The sequence below is a fragment of the Chelonoidis abingdonii genome, chromosome 11 (genome assembly GCF_003597395.2).
Source record: "Chelonoidis abingdonii isolate Lonesome George chromosome 11, CheloAbing_2.0, whole genome shotgun sequence".
NCBI lineage: Eukaryota > Metazoa > Chordata > Testudines > Testudinidae > Chelonoidis > Chelonoidis abingdonii.
In genome coordinates, this window is record NC_133779.1 from 10,077,762 (window position 1) to 10,094,761 (window position 17,000).

General features: G+C 47.5%; 3 protein-coding genes and 1 non-coding gene across 6 annotated transcripts in view; 2 read left to right on the forward strand and 2 right to left on the reverse strand.

Moving 5' to 3' along the window:
- LOC116818951 (uncharacterized) overlaps positions 1 to 17,000 on the reverse strand; it is a 923,585-nt gene that overhangs the window by 862,324 nt on the left and 44,261 nt on the right.
- The window catches only part of LOC116818947 (uncharacterized), a 211,885-nt gene that overhangs the window by 185,183 nt on the left and 9,702 nt on the right, over positions 1 to 17,000 (reverse strand). The gene's annotated exons all lie outside the window — the stretch shown is intronic.
- The window catches only part of LOC116826458 (uncharacterized), a 614,657-nt gene that overhangs the window by 166,262 nt on the left and 431,395 nt on the right, over positions 1 to 17,000 (forward strand). The gene's annotated exons all lie outside the window — the stretch shown is intronic.
- Positions 3,288 to 3,360, forward strand: TRNAV-AAC (transfer RNA valine (anticodon AAC)). The gene has a single exon. It is a non-coding gene; the product is annotated as a tRNA-Val (tRNA).

The window sequence follows — 17,000 nt, forward strand, 5'->3', positions numbered from 1 at the left end:
CAGGAGATCCTCGCTCCCACTCATAGGCCTTGTCTACATAGTAGATTTTAGGGAAATCTCCAACTATTGCTCTAGTACAATACAATCATAGGACGGGAAGGCACCTTGAGAGGTCATCTAGTCCAGTCCCCTGCACTCAGGGCAGGACTAAGTTTCATCTCTAGACCATCTCTGACAGGTGTTTGTCCAGCCTGCTCTTAAAAACCTCCAATGATGGAGATTCCACAATCTCTCTAGACAATTTATTCCAGTGCTTAACCATCCTGACAGTTAGGAAGTTTTTCCTAAAGTACAACCTAAACCTCCCTTGCTGCAATTTAAGCCCATTTCTTCTTGTACTAACTTCAGAGGTTGACTAAAACAATTTTTCTCCCTTCTCCTTGTAACAACCTTTTATGCACTTGAAAACTGTTATAACGTCCCCTCGCAGTCTGCTCTTCTGCAGATTAAAGAAACCCAGTTCTTTCAATCTTCCCTCATAGGTCATGTTTTGTAGACTGTTAATCATTTTTGTAGCTCTTCTCTGGACTTTCTCCAATTTGTGAACTATCCTTCCTGAAATGCGATGCCCAGAACTGAACACAAGGCCTTACCTGGAGTATTATCAGCGCAGAGCAGAGTGGAAGAATTACTTCTCGTGTCTTGCTGTCAACACTTCTGCTGATACATCCCAGAAGGATGTTTGCTTTTTTTTGCAACAGTGTTACAACAGTGTTACATTGTTGATTCATATTTAGCTTGGAAGGAAGTATTTTTTCACACAACACACAGTCAACCTGCGGAACTCCTTGCCAGAGGATGTTGTGAAGGCCAAGACTATAACAGGGTTCAAAAAAAGAGCTAAAACAATTAATGGAGGACATGCTCTGAGCCAGGATGGATAGGGATGGTGTCCCTAGTCTCTGTTTGCCAGGATCTGGGAATAAGTGACAGGGGATAGATCACTTGATGATTCCCTGTTCTGTTCATTCCCTCTGAAGCACCTGGCTTTGGCCACTATGGGAAGACAGGACACTGGGCGAGTTGGACCCAGTCTGACCCAGTATGGTCGTTTTTCCGTCCCTATTCTCCTTTTATACAGATGCCTGGCATTCTGCCTCACAATGTGCCCCTGAGGTCTCAGCCAAAATGCCCCAGACAGGCAAACACTCTGGGCTCCTGAAGCCTCTGCCACCCACCTAGTGCCCTATGACTCATCCCTGACCCTTGCTGCTGCTACTTGCTATAGAATGTGAAAGGAGCGGAGGCAGCACAGGAGCCTTCTGGGTCCGCAGATCTGAGGCCTTGGGAGAGACACATTGTCTGAGACATCAGAGCTCTGTAAACCATACATCCACCCCCTCAGTCAGGGACCTGTTCCAGCCCTGAGTCTGGGCTACCGCAATCCCTCTCACAAAGCAGGGTGCCCACAGATTGCAGCCTGAAAATAGGCATGTGATATTAACTCCTGCTCTCCCTGACAGGGCTTCCCCTAGACCAAATGGCATCCCAGGCAAGAAGTGTCTTCAGTGCTGTAATAAGCCTCTTCTTCCCAAATCTGGACCTTAGCGTCCAAAATCTGGGTGCTTAGCATGAACCTCCAAGCTTAATTACCAGCTTGGTCGCCCCCTGGGTCGCCCCAACCCTATCCCTGGGGGACCCCCAAGACCCAGAACCCCTGGGTCTCCCTATCTCATCCCCAGCTCCCCCTCCCTGGGTTAGCCTGAGCGATGCTGTACTAAACTCCTTGACTGCAAACCATCGAGGGCAATTTACCTCCCCTGAGGCTATGCATTCAAACCTGGTCAAGCTAAGACAAAGAGATTGGAACCTCCTCCTTCGGACCGTAACTTTAACCAGAGAAACCAAAAACCTCAACCAGGTTTAAAAAGAAAACTTTATATAAAAAGAGAGAAATTAAGTTCCCTCCCTCACTTTGAAAAATCCGGTTTCCTGATTGGTCCTCTGGTCAGGTGTTTGGTTCCCTTTGTTAACACTTTACAGGTAAAAGAAACATTAACCCTTAGCTCTCTATTTATGACAAGTGCCCATGCCCCATACGTTAAACTTTTGAATAGCTTATTTTTCATTGCATTTGTAGCTCATTTCATAATTTTGATGCACAATTTGGATGCATGATTTTCTCTGTCATATAAGATGATAAATTTGCAGGCTAGGATCTATAAACTTGAATTTATTCATACCATATATAAGCAAATAAAACCAATTCATTTCCTCTAAGCATCTAGAAACTTTTTAATTTTGACAGTAACTGAAATGTACTAACATCTAGAAATGGAACTGTCACCAGCCCATGGGGGGGCAGTATTAAATAGATACAGTAGGAGACAGCGTTAGGATGTTAACCCTAGTGCTTTAGTTCAAAGGTCGCTTTTCTCACCTTTGCCCTCATGAACTGAAGCGCAGCATTACAGAGAGCCAAAGATTGGCCAATGGCATTTTCAAGTGTTAAAATAGCAAGTGATGTCGGTCTCTCATTCGCCATCATCGACTAAAGACGCGGTTTAATGAGCTGGAGCTTCAAGGCAAGGGTGGCTCTGCCCACTACCTTCCATTGCGCTGCTGGGCACCAAGTCCCTGGCAGCCAGTATGTGAAGCCGGGAGAAGAGAGTGGGGTGGCAAGTGGCAGCAGGACTTTTGCCACCAGGGTCTAGCTGCCCAACTTCCTTCTCACACCACTGGGCCCCTGTCGCCGTCAGGAAACCCAGGAACTAAGGCAGGAATAGGGCAAGGAAGCAAGTAAAGCTGAACAAGGAAGGCAAAAGTTAATCTTGCCTTCATGGGCCACTCATAATAATGTTCTTTTTCTGTGCCACAGCTGACAAAAACACCCCAGACAGAAAAGCACTAGGCCAAAAAGAAACCTAGCAGCTGCTGAAGTAGTTCAGTTGGGAGAGTGCTAGACTAAAGGTCCCTCGTTCACTCCGAGGCTTTGGCAGGCTCATCTATTCCCTTTTGTGCAGGGGTGGGCTGTTTTCTGAAAGTGCAGCAGTGCCTCTAACTGCCACAAGTCCCTCATTTCAGGCTGTGCAGCAGGAAAAGACAACATGGGCTTCTGCACGGAGTTGGCCCACCTGACCTTTCATTCTTCTCTTGCTCTTTGTCAGCAAGAAGAAGAAAAAGAAGCTCTCCCTCAAACTGGAGTCACAAGGATGACATAAGGATGACTTCTTGAGACCCGGCTCCAATCCTCTGCTCTACCAGCTGACCTATCGAAGGACTGCCACCACTTTCTCTAGGTTTGCCCATCGGTGTGTGCCAGGGCGAGCACCAGCCAAGTGGATGGAGTTTCTGTAGTGTAGTGGTTATCTCATTTGTCTAACATGCAAAAGGTCCCTGATTCAAACCCAGGCAGAAACATGGTGGCCTCCTTTCCCCAGATCCTCTTGCTGTCCAGGAAGGGGCTGCTGCTTCTTCTGTTATAGGCCTGTCCCTGGGGTAACTCCAATCTCCGCATGACAGATGGTGCTGACGTCAGTGGCGACAGCACCTTGGTGTCAGTCTGGAGAACCTAGAAGAGTTAGGCGCGTCACCTTTTGGAGGCTTGTGGCTCGGCCTCCTCTGCCCTTGGAGGTTGGCCTGTGGAGGCTGTCACTTCCTGCTGGCCTCCTTTGCGTGACTTGCCAAAGGATGAAGTAATAGAGAATGAGGCAAAAAAGGAAAGTCGAGCTGAGCTGAAGGCAGGGCAGAAGCTAAGCGCCTCAGTGCGGCTAAGTGGGGTTAGTAGAGCGTCGCCATTCGTTCTGCAAAGCCTGGGGAGGTGCGGTTGGCTGCTGGGAGGCAGAATCCTGTGTCTGCCTCTTGGCATCTCAGGGATGGCTACTTGCAGCCCAGGAGAAGCAGGGTTCTGGGAGAAAGGAAAAGCAGCAATGGCGAGGCTGAGTGGGCTCCTTTCTGGCCGAGATGGTGGGCTGTGGTGGCTTTGGGAGTTGCCTGTAAGCAGTAAGTGGACTTGGTGCAGTGAAAACTGCTGCTCCATTCTAGCCAAACTGGGGGTGCCATTAACGACTTCGGAGTGGGGGCAAGACGCTGGCTGTGAGCAAATGGGATCCAGGAATCCCCATCCTGCCCTTCCAGGAGCCGAGTTTTCTTCTCTCCTGCCATGGGGAGCCTGGCCTTCAGCCTGCCCAGCATGTGCTGCAGCTCCAGCATTAAGCCTTCCTGTGTGGCCTGTGCTGGAGCTGACCCTGGACTCCTGTGAGGCACTGTTAGGGGGAAATCCCAACTGCAAATAATTCTGTTCACAAGATCAACCCATTGGGTCGAATGGGGCAAGCTGGAGTCCTGGTGCCTTAGTCCGCGGGGCCAGCAGGTCAAGCCGTTTTCCCGCATGTGGGGGAGGCAGCTGCTGTGGTTCTCCCTTCTTGCTCCCTGCACTGCTGCACCCTAAAATCCCTGTTGGCCAACTGTGGGCTGGGAGCCCAGAGAAAGGAGACAAAAGGGTGGCCTGAGCTCTCTCTAGCACTGTCCCTGCCCCAGGCAGCCCACGGAGAACTGATGCCTCCCCAAGTGATGCACGGAGACATGTCAGCAGCCCTAAGGTGGCTCCCTGCTCACTCTGCCCCCCTTCCTCCATGCCGCACTGCTCCTTGAAGTGGCCGGAATATCCCTGTGGCTCTGAGTGCAAACTCTGAAGCTGCCCCCTGCCCTCCTGGATCCCACTGCGTAGGAGCCACTGCCGGAGGGGAGTGTGTGCCGGTCACTGTAGGAGCTACACCGCCTGAGGTAAGCACCGCCCCAACCTCTTGCACCCCTACCCCTTCCCCAGTGCAGAGGCTCTCTGTGTCTTGAACAAGCACTTTCAAGTATTGGCCAAGAACTTCTTTTCAGTTTATGAGAAAGAGATACAAAAAAGGGAGCCCAACAGACAAGTTTCATTCGCAAGCACAAACTGGCCGGCCAAGCCAGGGTCACTCAGTTACTAGGAAGGCTCTTCAGCCAGCTCTTCCCAAAGGCCAGTCTCTAGAAGCTTTTGTGATATGATGTACCTCAAAATAGCCCCCTGTAGCCCACATATTCATCATTCATATATGGCTGTGATATGTCACACAAAGCATTCCATGTATGTTATCATATGAAAAGTCATGATCTGCTGAAATCCATCATTCTGTCCAAATATGTATAGCATGAGGGTGTATGAAGTTATGCATTTTGCTGTATGGTTGTCACTGAAATATGCTATAATTTTGCTAGTGACCTCTGCTGAGGAGAGTGTTCAACAACCATGAATCATCAGAGGAGTTGTAATTAAGGGATTTGCAATTCAATGCCAGATGCCCAAACACAACACTATGGGGACAGCTCAAATCTATGACTCCGTTGCACACCTTTTAATGCATCCCAGAATCATGTTTGCTTTTTTTGCAACAACATCACACTGTTGACTCGTATTTAGCTTGTGGTCCACTATAACCCCTAGATCTTTTTCTGCCGTCCTCCTTCCTAGGCAGTCTCTTCCCACTCTGTATGTGTGAAACTGATTGGTCCTTCCTAAGTGGAGCACTTTGCATTTATCTTTATTAAATGTCTATCAGGGATGGTCTAGAAAGTATTTGGTCCCGCCATGAGGGTGGGAGACTGCACTCAATGACCTCTCAAGGTCCCTTCCAGTCCTAGAATCTATGAATCTAAGACCACACCAGGAGGATTCCCCAACCTAGTGACTCAGCAGAGCCCACCCGGACACGTCTGGGCAAGTGTCTTCTAGACACTTGAACTAAAAATATAAAATAGGAGACTGTGGCATCATGTTTTTGCCTTTCTCCTCCCCCACCTATGCTGGAAGCAGCAGGAATTCTGAGAAAATGAAGGTCAACTGAGGACAGTAATCCAGGTTTCTGGGGGAATTCTATGTATTAAGGAGGGTAACCTCCAGTGGGATGAGAAAATTGCTTGACCTAAATACTGCCTAGTGTAATAAGGTGTGAAGTTTAGATTGTGCATTTATCTTTCATTTCTTTGGTAATTTACTTTGATATTTGATGCCTACCACTTATAATCCTTAAAACTCCATCTTTCTGTAGTTAATAAATCTATTTTATACTGTACTTAAAATATCGTATTTTGCTTGAAGTCCTTGGGAAATCACAGCTCAGTTAGCAGGCTGGTGCATGTACTGTTCACAATGAGGGAAGGGTGGACTGGCTAATAAACTCACACTGGTCAGGCTTCTGAGTAGGACAAAATGGTATAATCCAGGGGCGCAAGGCTTCAGAGCTGGGAGGAATTGGCAGGAAATTGTCTATCGTTAGTGTTATGAGTGGCTGGGAGAAGCATTCATGTAACTCGGTTGGATGTATCCCTACCTGTGGATGTCTGTGTAAGTGCAATATCTGCCAGAGATCTGCAGCTTGCCACAGCATCACAATGTGAGAGGGAGTCCAGGCAGTGTGACAAAGGGCTCAGGGGTCCCACTGTTCAGGTTGCATCTTGGAGATCCCATCACAGACTTTCAACAACCACAGCGGATGTTCACTGAGATAGACAGACAGAGATGTCAAAATAGTGATCTCCAGTGCCGGCAGACGTCAAACTATCAGGAATTCTGCACACAGAGGACCCTGCTAGTGGAAAATGCCTTTGGAAAAGACCCTTCTGTCACCAGCTGTGGTTGTACAGTGCTCAATGCTCTGCACTGTGGCCTCAAGAGCCATGGATGCAAATTGAGTTATGATGACCTTTTCCTTGTCTCCACATTTCTTAGGTGCCTCCTTCTGACACTTGTCAGAAAAAATGACAGGTTTCTTTTGGAAGCATTTGCATTGCAAGGCAGAGGAAGTCTTCTCTGTTTCCTCAAAAGATTGACCAAAAGGTGGGAAGAGTGGACACATTTGGCAAGGCACCACTGGGAGCTGCATCCCTAACTCCACTTTACCTGGCAGGTGTCTTGGCCAGCTTAGCCACGGTGCCACTCTCTGGGACTTTTCTCCCAGCTGCTCCATTTTTCATCAGTGACAAGACCTCTGTGTGCAGACATCCCCAGTGAATCACAGGAAGTGTGGCGCAGGCTCTCGTGTTGCAGCAATTGCAGTCGGAGCAACCACTATGCTAATGCCAGTCACAGCAGCCTTTTCATCAGCTCCAGTCTTGTGATTTGATTCTTCCCAATGCTTCTCTCCAAAGAAGCCTTTTCCTTAGCAAGCAATGACTTGGATACCAAGGGAGGTCTCTTCTGTTTCCTAGAAAGGCTTAGGAAAATGCAAGCAGAGGAGATGAAAGCCATACAACACGGCACAACTGGGAGTTGAACCCAGGATCATCCTGTGTACTAAGCATGTGCTTTAGCCAGTTAAGCCATGGTGCCTGCCTCAAGAATGTATTTGCATCTTTCCATTTGATGGTTCAGGACAACATCTGCAAATTCCAAAGTACAGACATTCCCCATTTCCCTCAAGACTTGCAGACCTTGCAGTGTCTGGCTCTCCATGCACAGAAAGCCACGGCTGAGTTGACAGAGGGCTTCTAACATGTGCTTCTCCCACCAGCCACTGTGATCATATAGCGGTTACTGCTCTGTGTTTCAGTTGCAACAACCTCGGCCCAGTACTGAGTCATGTTAACCTTTCCTTCAGCTCTAGATTTCTCATTTGCCACTTTCCAAGTGTGCTGGGTGTCTGCCCCACACAAGCAGGAGAAGATTAAAGCAGCCTTGCAGAGGCTGCGCAGAACCCAGCCTATCAGGAAAGGGCTTATTGGGAGAGCCAATCAGGAGAAGGCTTGCTGGAGCAGCCCCTATATAAAGGGCTGCTCAGCACAGCAAGAGTCAGTCACTTCTTGGAATGTGAGGAGGGAGGATTGGCTGCCATGAAGGAAGGAGATGGGAGGGCACCATGATCAGAGTAGTGCTGGGTGGGTAAGGGGAGCCAGACTGAGGCCCTAATACAAAGGCAGAGGAAGGTGCTAGGTCTGTGGGGAAATGGTCCGGGAAACAGATGGCGGGGTTGGAGGTGCACCACTTTTGCCTCCGTAGCCACTGACACAGGTGGCTACACCCTGGACTGCAGCTGGCCACTAAGGCAAGTGTCTGGGTAGAGGACAACTGCCCCCTGGGAAAGGGGGAGAGAACTGAGTGGGGCACAGCCAGAGGGCTGTGTCCATAAGAGGACACTGAAGTTCTGAGAGTGATGTGGGTCCTAATGATAGCACAGATGGTGGCCAGACACCATTAGATGAAGGTGCATGGGTGAACCAGGGCTAATTCCCAGGATGGCCAGCAGGAGGTGCTGCAATGATAAGGCATGCCCCATTACACCAAGACTTAGCTGCAAGGAAGGCTCTCTTTGTCTTGAACAAGCACTTAGAAGGATTCTGCTGACAGGTCTTTTCTTTTTATGAAAAGAGATTTTAACAAGGAGCCAACAGAGACACTAGGTTCAGCAAGGAAGAACTGGCAGGCCAAGCCAGGCTCTCCTGGTTAGTAGGAAGATTCTTCAGCCAGCTCTTCCCAAAGATCACTGTCTAGAGGCCCTTTAACAGCCACTGCAGATGTTCACCACAAAACAGACAAAGAGATGCCAAAATAGAGTTCTCAACTGCCTGCAGCCATCACGCGACCAGGAGTTCTGTGCACAGAGAGGCCCCTGCTGGTTGGAAAAGGCTTTGATAGAGACTCTTCTGACAACAGCCGTGGTCATATAGCGTTTAGCGCTCTGTGTTGTGGCTTCAGCATCCACAGATGCAAGTTCAGCTGGGGCACATTTTTCTTGTCTCCACATTTTTCTAATGGCTCCTTTCAACACTCGTCACCAAAAAGACCTGTTTCTTTTGCAAGCAATGTACAGCTAGGCAAAGGCAGTCTTCTCCATTTCCTCAAAAGATCACCAAGCTGTGGGGAGAGGATACACATTCAGCCAAGCACCACCGGGTGCTGGATGGTGACTCTTCTCTTTATTCAGCAGGTGTCTGTGAAGGACATAAATACACACCATGTAGAGGTTAAACATAGGACTTTATTACACACAGCTCTGGTGGAGTGTCACCTTGCTTATTAGGCTCAGAGACACTGTTAATTAATTAATTACAATAGAATATATAGATTTTCCATGGGAGGGGGGGAAGTGACAGGGTAGGCAGTTCCACACCCCGGGATAGGTTTTGCAGCAAGACTAGATAGCACAGTAGCCAAGGTTACATAATGTCTCCGCCTATGGTCTCACGTTACCAAGTTAACATTTCATTAATAAAATGTTATTAGTATAAAATATATACGTTGAATTATGATTTGGGGTCCATAAGAATGGAGCAACTCTTTTAGTTGTCCAACAGGTACATTCCTAGGGGTTAAAGCAAAGAAACAGTGAAAGTATATGGCAATAAAGATTGTCTCTTTTATGTCTTAAGGCAGACATTGGTCCCTTGGAAGGCAAGTGGAAGGATGCCATATCTTATACTGACATGTGCCAACTTTTCATAAACTCAAGGCTGGATCTGTGGAAAGAACGTCACCCTACAGAAGAAACAAACACAATAGAAACAGGGATTCTTTGTTCAATCTGCAACTGTGAATAAGACACAATGATTTAGTTCTTAGCTCCAACACCTGGCAATTTGCTGACCAGGCCTATCTTAGCAAGCAAGGCTTTCTGTTTACCTCAGCTTTCTCTTAGCTTGTCACGATTTGCTAGGCCTCTGGTCTCCTGACCATACTCTGGACTTTGGGTCTGGAAAAGAGCTGGCACAATCCATAGACCAGATTGTTATATAAAATGCACATGGATTTGAACCCTTCACATACAGTAATGGCAAAGTTCTTGGTTCAGGAAGTCTCTGGAGTCCATCCACAGCTGGGATGGGTCATTCAGTCCCTTGTATAAAGCTTCAGTTTGTAGCAAAGTCCCTCCAGAGGTATGAAGCAGGACTGAAGAGAGGATGGAGACAAGGCATCAGCCTTTTATAGTCTCTTGCCATGTGGTCTTTGCTTTTTTTGTCCCAAGAACACTCTATCTAGTACGTGGCATAGAAAAACCTTATAAAGTTCTGTCCATAAGCAGATCCCTGCATACCTTGCTGAGTCACAAGGCATATCTGCCTTCTCTCAATGAGTCGATTGTATAGCTGATGGTCCTTAATGGGCCATCAAGCAGGTTAGACAGAACTGACACCAACTTGTCTGGCTGGAGCGTTCCCTGGAATCAGAGCACAAGTTTGAATTACGGACAGCATAGAGCCAATGTTCATAACATCAACTACAAAAATGATACACATCTAGAGATAGCATAATTACAATCAGCCAATCGGAACCTCTCCATAGACCCCTTACACGAAAACCTTTCTATCATATTGGCTGCAAATATAGAACAGTGGTCACAAAGGTGATCTATACAGTTACAGATTATGTCAATAATGTCACAGGAGGTGACATGATATCAGAATTCTGCCTCCAGTTTTGGTATCCTCATTTGAAAAAGATGTTGTGAGATTGGAGCTGGGGCAGCAAAGAGCCACTAAATGTTCTTAGGGCTGGAGAAAAATGCCTTCTAGAAAGAGCTCAACCTGTTTAGATTATCAAAAGAAGATTGAAAGGTGACTTCGTTGAAGTGCCTTAATGGAGGGAAAAGATTGGGTATTAAAGGGCTCTTGACTCAAGCAGAGAAAGGCATAACAAGACCCAATGGCTGGAAGGTGAAAAGAGACAAAGTCATATTACAACTAAGGCACAAACATTCAATAGCGAGGATGATTCACCACAGGAACAAACTACCAAAGAAAGTAGTGGATTTTCCATCTCTTGATGTCATTTATTGAAGACTAGATGCCTTTCTGGGATGTGTTTGCCCCAAAAGTAGCTCTTGTATCATACAGGAGGCCTGTAATATTCAGGGGATCAAATTAGATGCTCTAATGGTCTATTCTGGCCATAAAGTCGACTAATTTCTGAAAAACTGAGTGTGGCATTGGGAGCAGCATCTAATGTTTTACAGTGTAGCCAGCTTGCTTCCTAGAAGGAACGCTCCTTGAGTGGAGTGATCACAGGGAGTAGCTCAAACCTCCAAAGTGCCTGGCCAGGGCAGGACATTAACACAGCAAGGGAAGGGTGTGGCAGTGACATCACAAAGGCCTTTTGCAGGACCTCAAACTATTGGTCAAAGGTGGTGGGGAGGTGGTGACCTCACAGAGAGGTGCTGACATCAGCCAGGCTGGACAGGGGCGAGGGGCCAGGGAAACCTCAGAGACCCCTGTGGCTTTGCTTCAGCAAGTCTCCTTCACCAGGTCTCTCTTTGAGGACTGAGAGAGTATTCGAGTTCACCTACGTGAGCACCAGGAGGAACCTCTTTTGAGTTTTCTCCTTCCCTTTTAGTGATTTTACTAGAAAACTGACATCCCTGTTTAGAAGGTAAAAGCCTCCTCGAGGTTTGAAACCTGTTCAGTCTGATCCATCTGGTGACAGTTGAATTCTCGGCATGGAAAACAGGAGCTTAAGAAGGCAGAATTTTATTGCACACCTGGGATTTTGTCCCTTAGAATCACTGGGGACATTGGGGTTTGTCCTTTTTGTTTCACCTTTTGCTCCATCCATCCCTCCCTCTTTTCTCTTCTCTCTTGCTTCTTTTGTCCTTTCTCCTGTTCCCCTCCCAACACCAGGACACACTGGAGCCGCACTGCTGGGACTCTCTCTCTCTCCTGCCTTTCCCTGACTATTAAGCCTGGCCCTGGTACCTCTGCCCTTAAGTGCTGTGTGGGCAGGAGGAAGCACCTGGCAGCTGGAGATACAAGGACCAAATTGTGGGCATCAGGTGAAGCAGCAAGAAACACAACCATCAGGTCAACCCGCAGGAATCTCTCAACAGACTGTTAAATTCTAGGGATTCAACCTACTGAATCAGCCAGACCAAAGCTCTAGCTCTAGGGGGCATCAGTCACCCAGCAGGAAGGAGAAAACTTGTTCCAGTGCACCTAGGAAGAGGGAATTCAAGCACACTGAGCTCTAAGGCTTTACAGCAAACCAGTGCAGCACCTGGAGGTCCCCTTAGGATTTGAACTCAGATGGCAGGAGTCAGAGTCCTGAGGACTGAACCATTACACCATGGGACCTGCAGCTACAGTTATTTCAGGACTCCTGTGAGACCCTCAGCTGGTTGGTTTGCATACTGCACTCATTGCTTCCCTCCAGCTGCTTCCTCTCTCAGGACTCTCTCTCCTCCTGTGTCTCTGCTGCTCTCCTCCCTTAGACGTTGAACCCAGCCCTTGCTGCTGCCAATACCAACTGACAGAAGGGCCTATAAGTCCCCTGCCTGAGGGGAGGCCAATGCATGTGGTGGGCAGAAAGAACCACAGGTTTTAACCCTGTTTGCTTCCTTCCCCATGGCTCTTACTCAGATTCTATGGACGTTCACCTGTGGCTGGGATATGAATTTGTGGGCACCGCATTATGCAGTGGGCTTCCAAGACAGCCTGTAATTCAGCCTGGGGTTTGCAGCTGGGCCTTGTCCTGGAGTCAATTTTCTCCCCACACAGCAGATGGGGGATGCACTGGGACCAGCTCCTGCCTCTTTTTTGTGAACTGGTTCCCCATGAGGACACACCAGTGATCACTGCAATCTACCGAGGGAACAAACACCTGGAAATATTCTCCAGGCCCCAGCTGATTTGTAAAGTTAAACACAATATTGCACAACAGAACTATGGGGCCAGGTCCCATAAGAAATAAATAGGAGCAGGGAAAGAGAGAGCACAGAGAAGAGAAGGAGAGATGGAATAGAAAAAAGTCTCTAGAGAAGGAGCAGCAGGAGAGAACAATGTGTGCAGTGGACAATAGGGGCAGCAGGTTTGTAGAAATTTTAGTGGTGCCCAGAATGCATAAAGTCTGCCCCCCCGCCTAAGGCTCTGGGAGGGATATTGGGTGCAGGCTCTGTGAGGGTGTTTGGGAATAGGAGGGGATGTGGAGGGGTGGACAGGCTCTGGGAGGGAGTTGAGGGCTGGAGGTGTGTGGGAAGGGGGTGAGGGTGAAGGCTCTGGGATGCAGTTTGGGGGCTGGGTGCAGGCTCCAGGCTGGGGCAGGGGATGGGGGGTATAGGCTTTTGGATGGAGTTTGGGTGCAGGCTCTAGGAGGGAGTTTGTGTGAAGGCTCCTGGCTGAGGCAGGGGCTGGGGGTGCAGGAGGGGTGAGGCACATGCATTCAGTCATTTCATAGGGCAGAGTTTTAAGGCTATTCAGATTTGGGGAACTATTCTTCCTAGCATCTTCCCTGTGTAGATTTCAGAGGTGTTCACACACTCACCCCCACTGAGCCGCATGGTTACACCCCAATCTAATAGAAAGGCTGGGAGTCTTCGAGTTCATAAAAAGGAACAGGGACAGAAAATAGAAAAAGGAGCAAAATGTTTCTAAGATTATAAGGGGTTGGATCTCTGCACCTCTCAGGCTTTGGATATACCTGGGGTAGAACTGTAACTGCAGTTTAGGAACCAGGTAATGGCATAGATGCTCCAGCACATTGGGTTAGCAGGCTTTGCAGGTACAGGGAGACTAGTGCAGGCTGCATAGCCTGTCGCCGTTGTGCTTCATTCCCCAGAGGGGATCAGTCCTGGGATCCTGGCAGTCAGTCTCTCTGAGGCTATGTCTACACTGGCAGAGTTACAGCGCTGGGAGTTACAGTGTTGCTCAGAGAGCACTGAAGGGAAACCGCTATTGTGTGTTCACACTGTCAGCTGCCTGCGCAATAGCGTGTTCATGCTTGGGGCACTTGTAGCGGTATTCAGAGCAGTGCACTCAGTATCCCACTGAGCATCTCTTCCTCTTATGCTGATAAGAGTTGTGGGAAGGCAGAGGGGGTTGCAGGGCATCTTGGGTCCTGTCCCAATGCCCCATGATTCATTGTTTCACATCCCAATCATCCCTGTGCTTCAATCCGCGTTTAGAGCCATCTTTCAATGGTTTGTGTACTGTGCTTCCTGCCTCTTTGTGCTGCAGGAATGGATTCCACACTGTTGACCAATGTGCTACATGTCACGAATGGCACAGGAGTTATTCCTTAAACTACAAAAGCAGAAGAGTTCAACATTGATCTCACCACACGTAGTAGCTATGACACAAGATTGCTTGTAGCATTCATGGAGGTGCTGACCACAGTGGAAGGTCGCTTTTGGGCTCGGGAAACAAGCACTGAGTGGTGAGATCACATCGTCATGCACATCTGGGATGACAAGCAGTGGCTGCAGAGCTTTCAGATGAGGAAACCCACAGTCATCCATCTAGCCCAGTGTGCTGCCTGCAGGGCCGGCTTTAGGAGGTGCGGGGCCCAATTCGAACAGTTTTGATGGGGTTCCAGCAGGGATGACTTAAAAAAAAAAAAAAAGTGGGGCTTGTACTCACCGGGCGGTGCTCCAAGTCTTTGGCGGCACTTCGGCGGCGGGTCCTTCTCTCATTCCAGGTCTTCGGTGGCACTGAACGACCCACCGCTGAAGTGCAGCCGAAGACCCAGAGCAAGTGAAGGACCCGCCGCCGAAGTGCTGCTGAAGACCCTGAGTGCCGCCAGGTGAATAAAAATTAAAAAGGCATGTTAGTATACAGATATTCAGGCCTATCTGCAAAGGCCTATACTTTAAGAATGTAGGTGTATTCTTATCACTTAGCTAGTTATAGAGGTATGAAAGAAAAAATCAAAATCACTGTCTATGTAATGGCCTTCTCTTACTGTGACAGTCTGAGGCCTTCAGCTAAGATGTAGTTAGGCAGCCATAAGCTGAGAAGTGTATGGTCACATCCTCACATTCCAAACTAGTCACATTGAAATAAGGTGCTATTGTGCTATAGGGAATACAATCCTGCCCTGATATTCCTATCACCTCCAGAGAAAGAGAAGAACCTAGAAGATGTAAAAGGAAACTTAGTTTAATAGCACCCTGTCTGGCAGGAACTCACTTATCAATAGACACAGCTGGAAAACACTTATGTCTGTATAGATGTAGTTGTGTATTTGTTTTGTATGTTTATTTGCATGGTCTCTATCTGGTTCTGTGATTGTTTCTGTCTAATGTATAATTAATTCTGTTGGGTATAAACCAATGAAGGTGGTGGAATATAATTGGTTAAATAATCATGTTACAATATGTTAGGATTGGTTAGTTAAATTTCAGTAAAATGATTGGTTTTACTATATAGTCTACAGTCAACCAGGAAGTAAAGGGGGGAATGGGAACAGGGACTGGGATGGGGGAATTGGGATCATGTTTTGCTAAAGGGGGAATGGGAACACGGGATGGGAACAGGAACAGGGACACAGGCAAGGCTCTGTGGTGTCAGAGCTGGGAATGGGGACACTAAGGAAGGAAACTGGAATCATGCTTGCTGGAAGTTCACCCCAATAAACATCGAATTGTTTGCACCTTTGGACTTCAGGTATTGTTTCTCTCCGTTCATGTGAGAAGGACCAGGGAAGTGAGAGGGTGAAGGAATAAGCCCCCTAACAAGGCACCTCTAGCCAGGGAAGGGATTCTCACTGGGCACGGGGCACTCTTAGGTGTAGGACCCGATTCGGGGGAATTGGTGGAATAGGCCTAAAGCCGGCCCTGGCTGCCTGAGAGGGACCAGTGCCAGATGCGTCAGAGGGAATGAACAGAACAGGCTTGTTGACCTGCACAGTGAGGGTCTTTCACCCTTACCTTTAACTTCATTGTTGTCAATTCCTACTTATCCTATCTTACCACACTTTCCCGGAGGTCTCTGGGTAAATCAGCTGTGTACCACTCCTGTGATACAGATGCGTCCGAATCTAGCTGAATTGAGGCAGACTTTGGGCCAATGTCAGTTTGGAAAAGGCCCGCTTAACCCAGCAGGATTCTCAAAATATCTGTTGCTGTGAACCGCACGTAGTATGGATGTGTGAACCCCAAAGATATCAAACATGTTCTAAGGAGATTTCCAGAGCCAGGCCTGAAGGTTAAACATCTGTGCTCAAAAGGAAAAGGGGACTCACCACCTCTAAAAATAACTGCTTACAAAAATAAAACAAAAATTACATTAAAAAACCAACCCCCCAACCCCTCCCATCAACCCAGAAAAGCTCCCATCACACATCCATCACCATTTCAGATTTTGACATCTCCTGCCTGATGTGACGTCTTTGCTTTGCAAACAAGAGACCTGGGGAACTCTGTGGCTCTTACCCTCTAACTGGGTAAAAGGTTACACATCTTGTCTTGAGTAATTTTCCTCCTAACAGAAGATTTAAAATTTATCAAAATAAATTCCATTTGAAATAGAAATAATTACAGTCTCTCCTGGGTCTCTATCTCGTACATGCTATTTCTCTCACATATTCCCCCACTCTAATTCCTTTGGAGTGAGGTTATAATTTCAGGATTAGCCTCCATTTCCTAGATAGTAGGAAGGGGCAGGGAGAGAACTAGAAGAAAATCTGAATTATATTGCAACACTGAAAGTTATCACATAATCAGCCTCTCACTAATTAACTTCATGTTTAATTTCATTGTCACTGGTACCAACTTATTCAAAGATTACAAAATATAAACCAATAGGGCAGTTTTCTCTTAATTTCCATTTCCACCCAGTGAGCTTTGTGTGAAGTCACATTCTACAATAACCTAGGAGCCTTCCATTTCTGTGACTTCATTTCTCCCTGGGACTTCTCCCAGAAGTGTGGGTGGAAGGGGTCTCACACTACGTGGGAAGGCTGCATCATGAGAAAACCCACTTGTGCTCCATTTGCACACTTTCTAATCTTTCAGAGTAGCAAGAGGTGGAGAAATGATACAAATTCATAAAACTTAATAGCAAAATTAAGAGCCAAACCACAGACTCTGGACTCAGCATTCACGTTTCCTGCAGTATGAACTTGGAATCTGATACATTCCCTCATTGGCTACCATCATTTGCCCAGCATGGAAGTGCTTCTTGTCCAACAAGGCAGCCAGATTGGGACCCACAGGCATGGAATGGCTCTGAAGGAATCAGCTGTTTCTCTCTGTGCTTCATCTGACTTTGGATCCAAATGGTAAAGGACAGTTGTTCCCAATTCAATCATGGCGCCTTTAGGAGTGTGA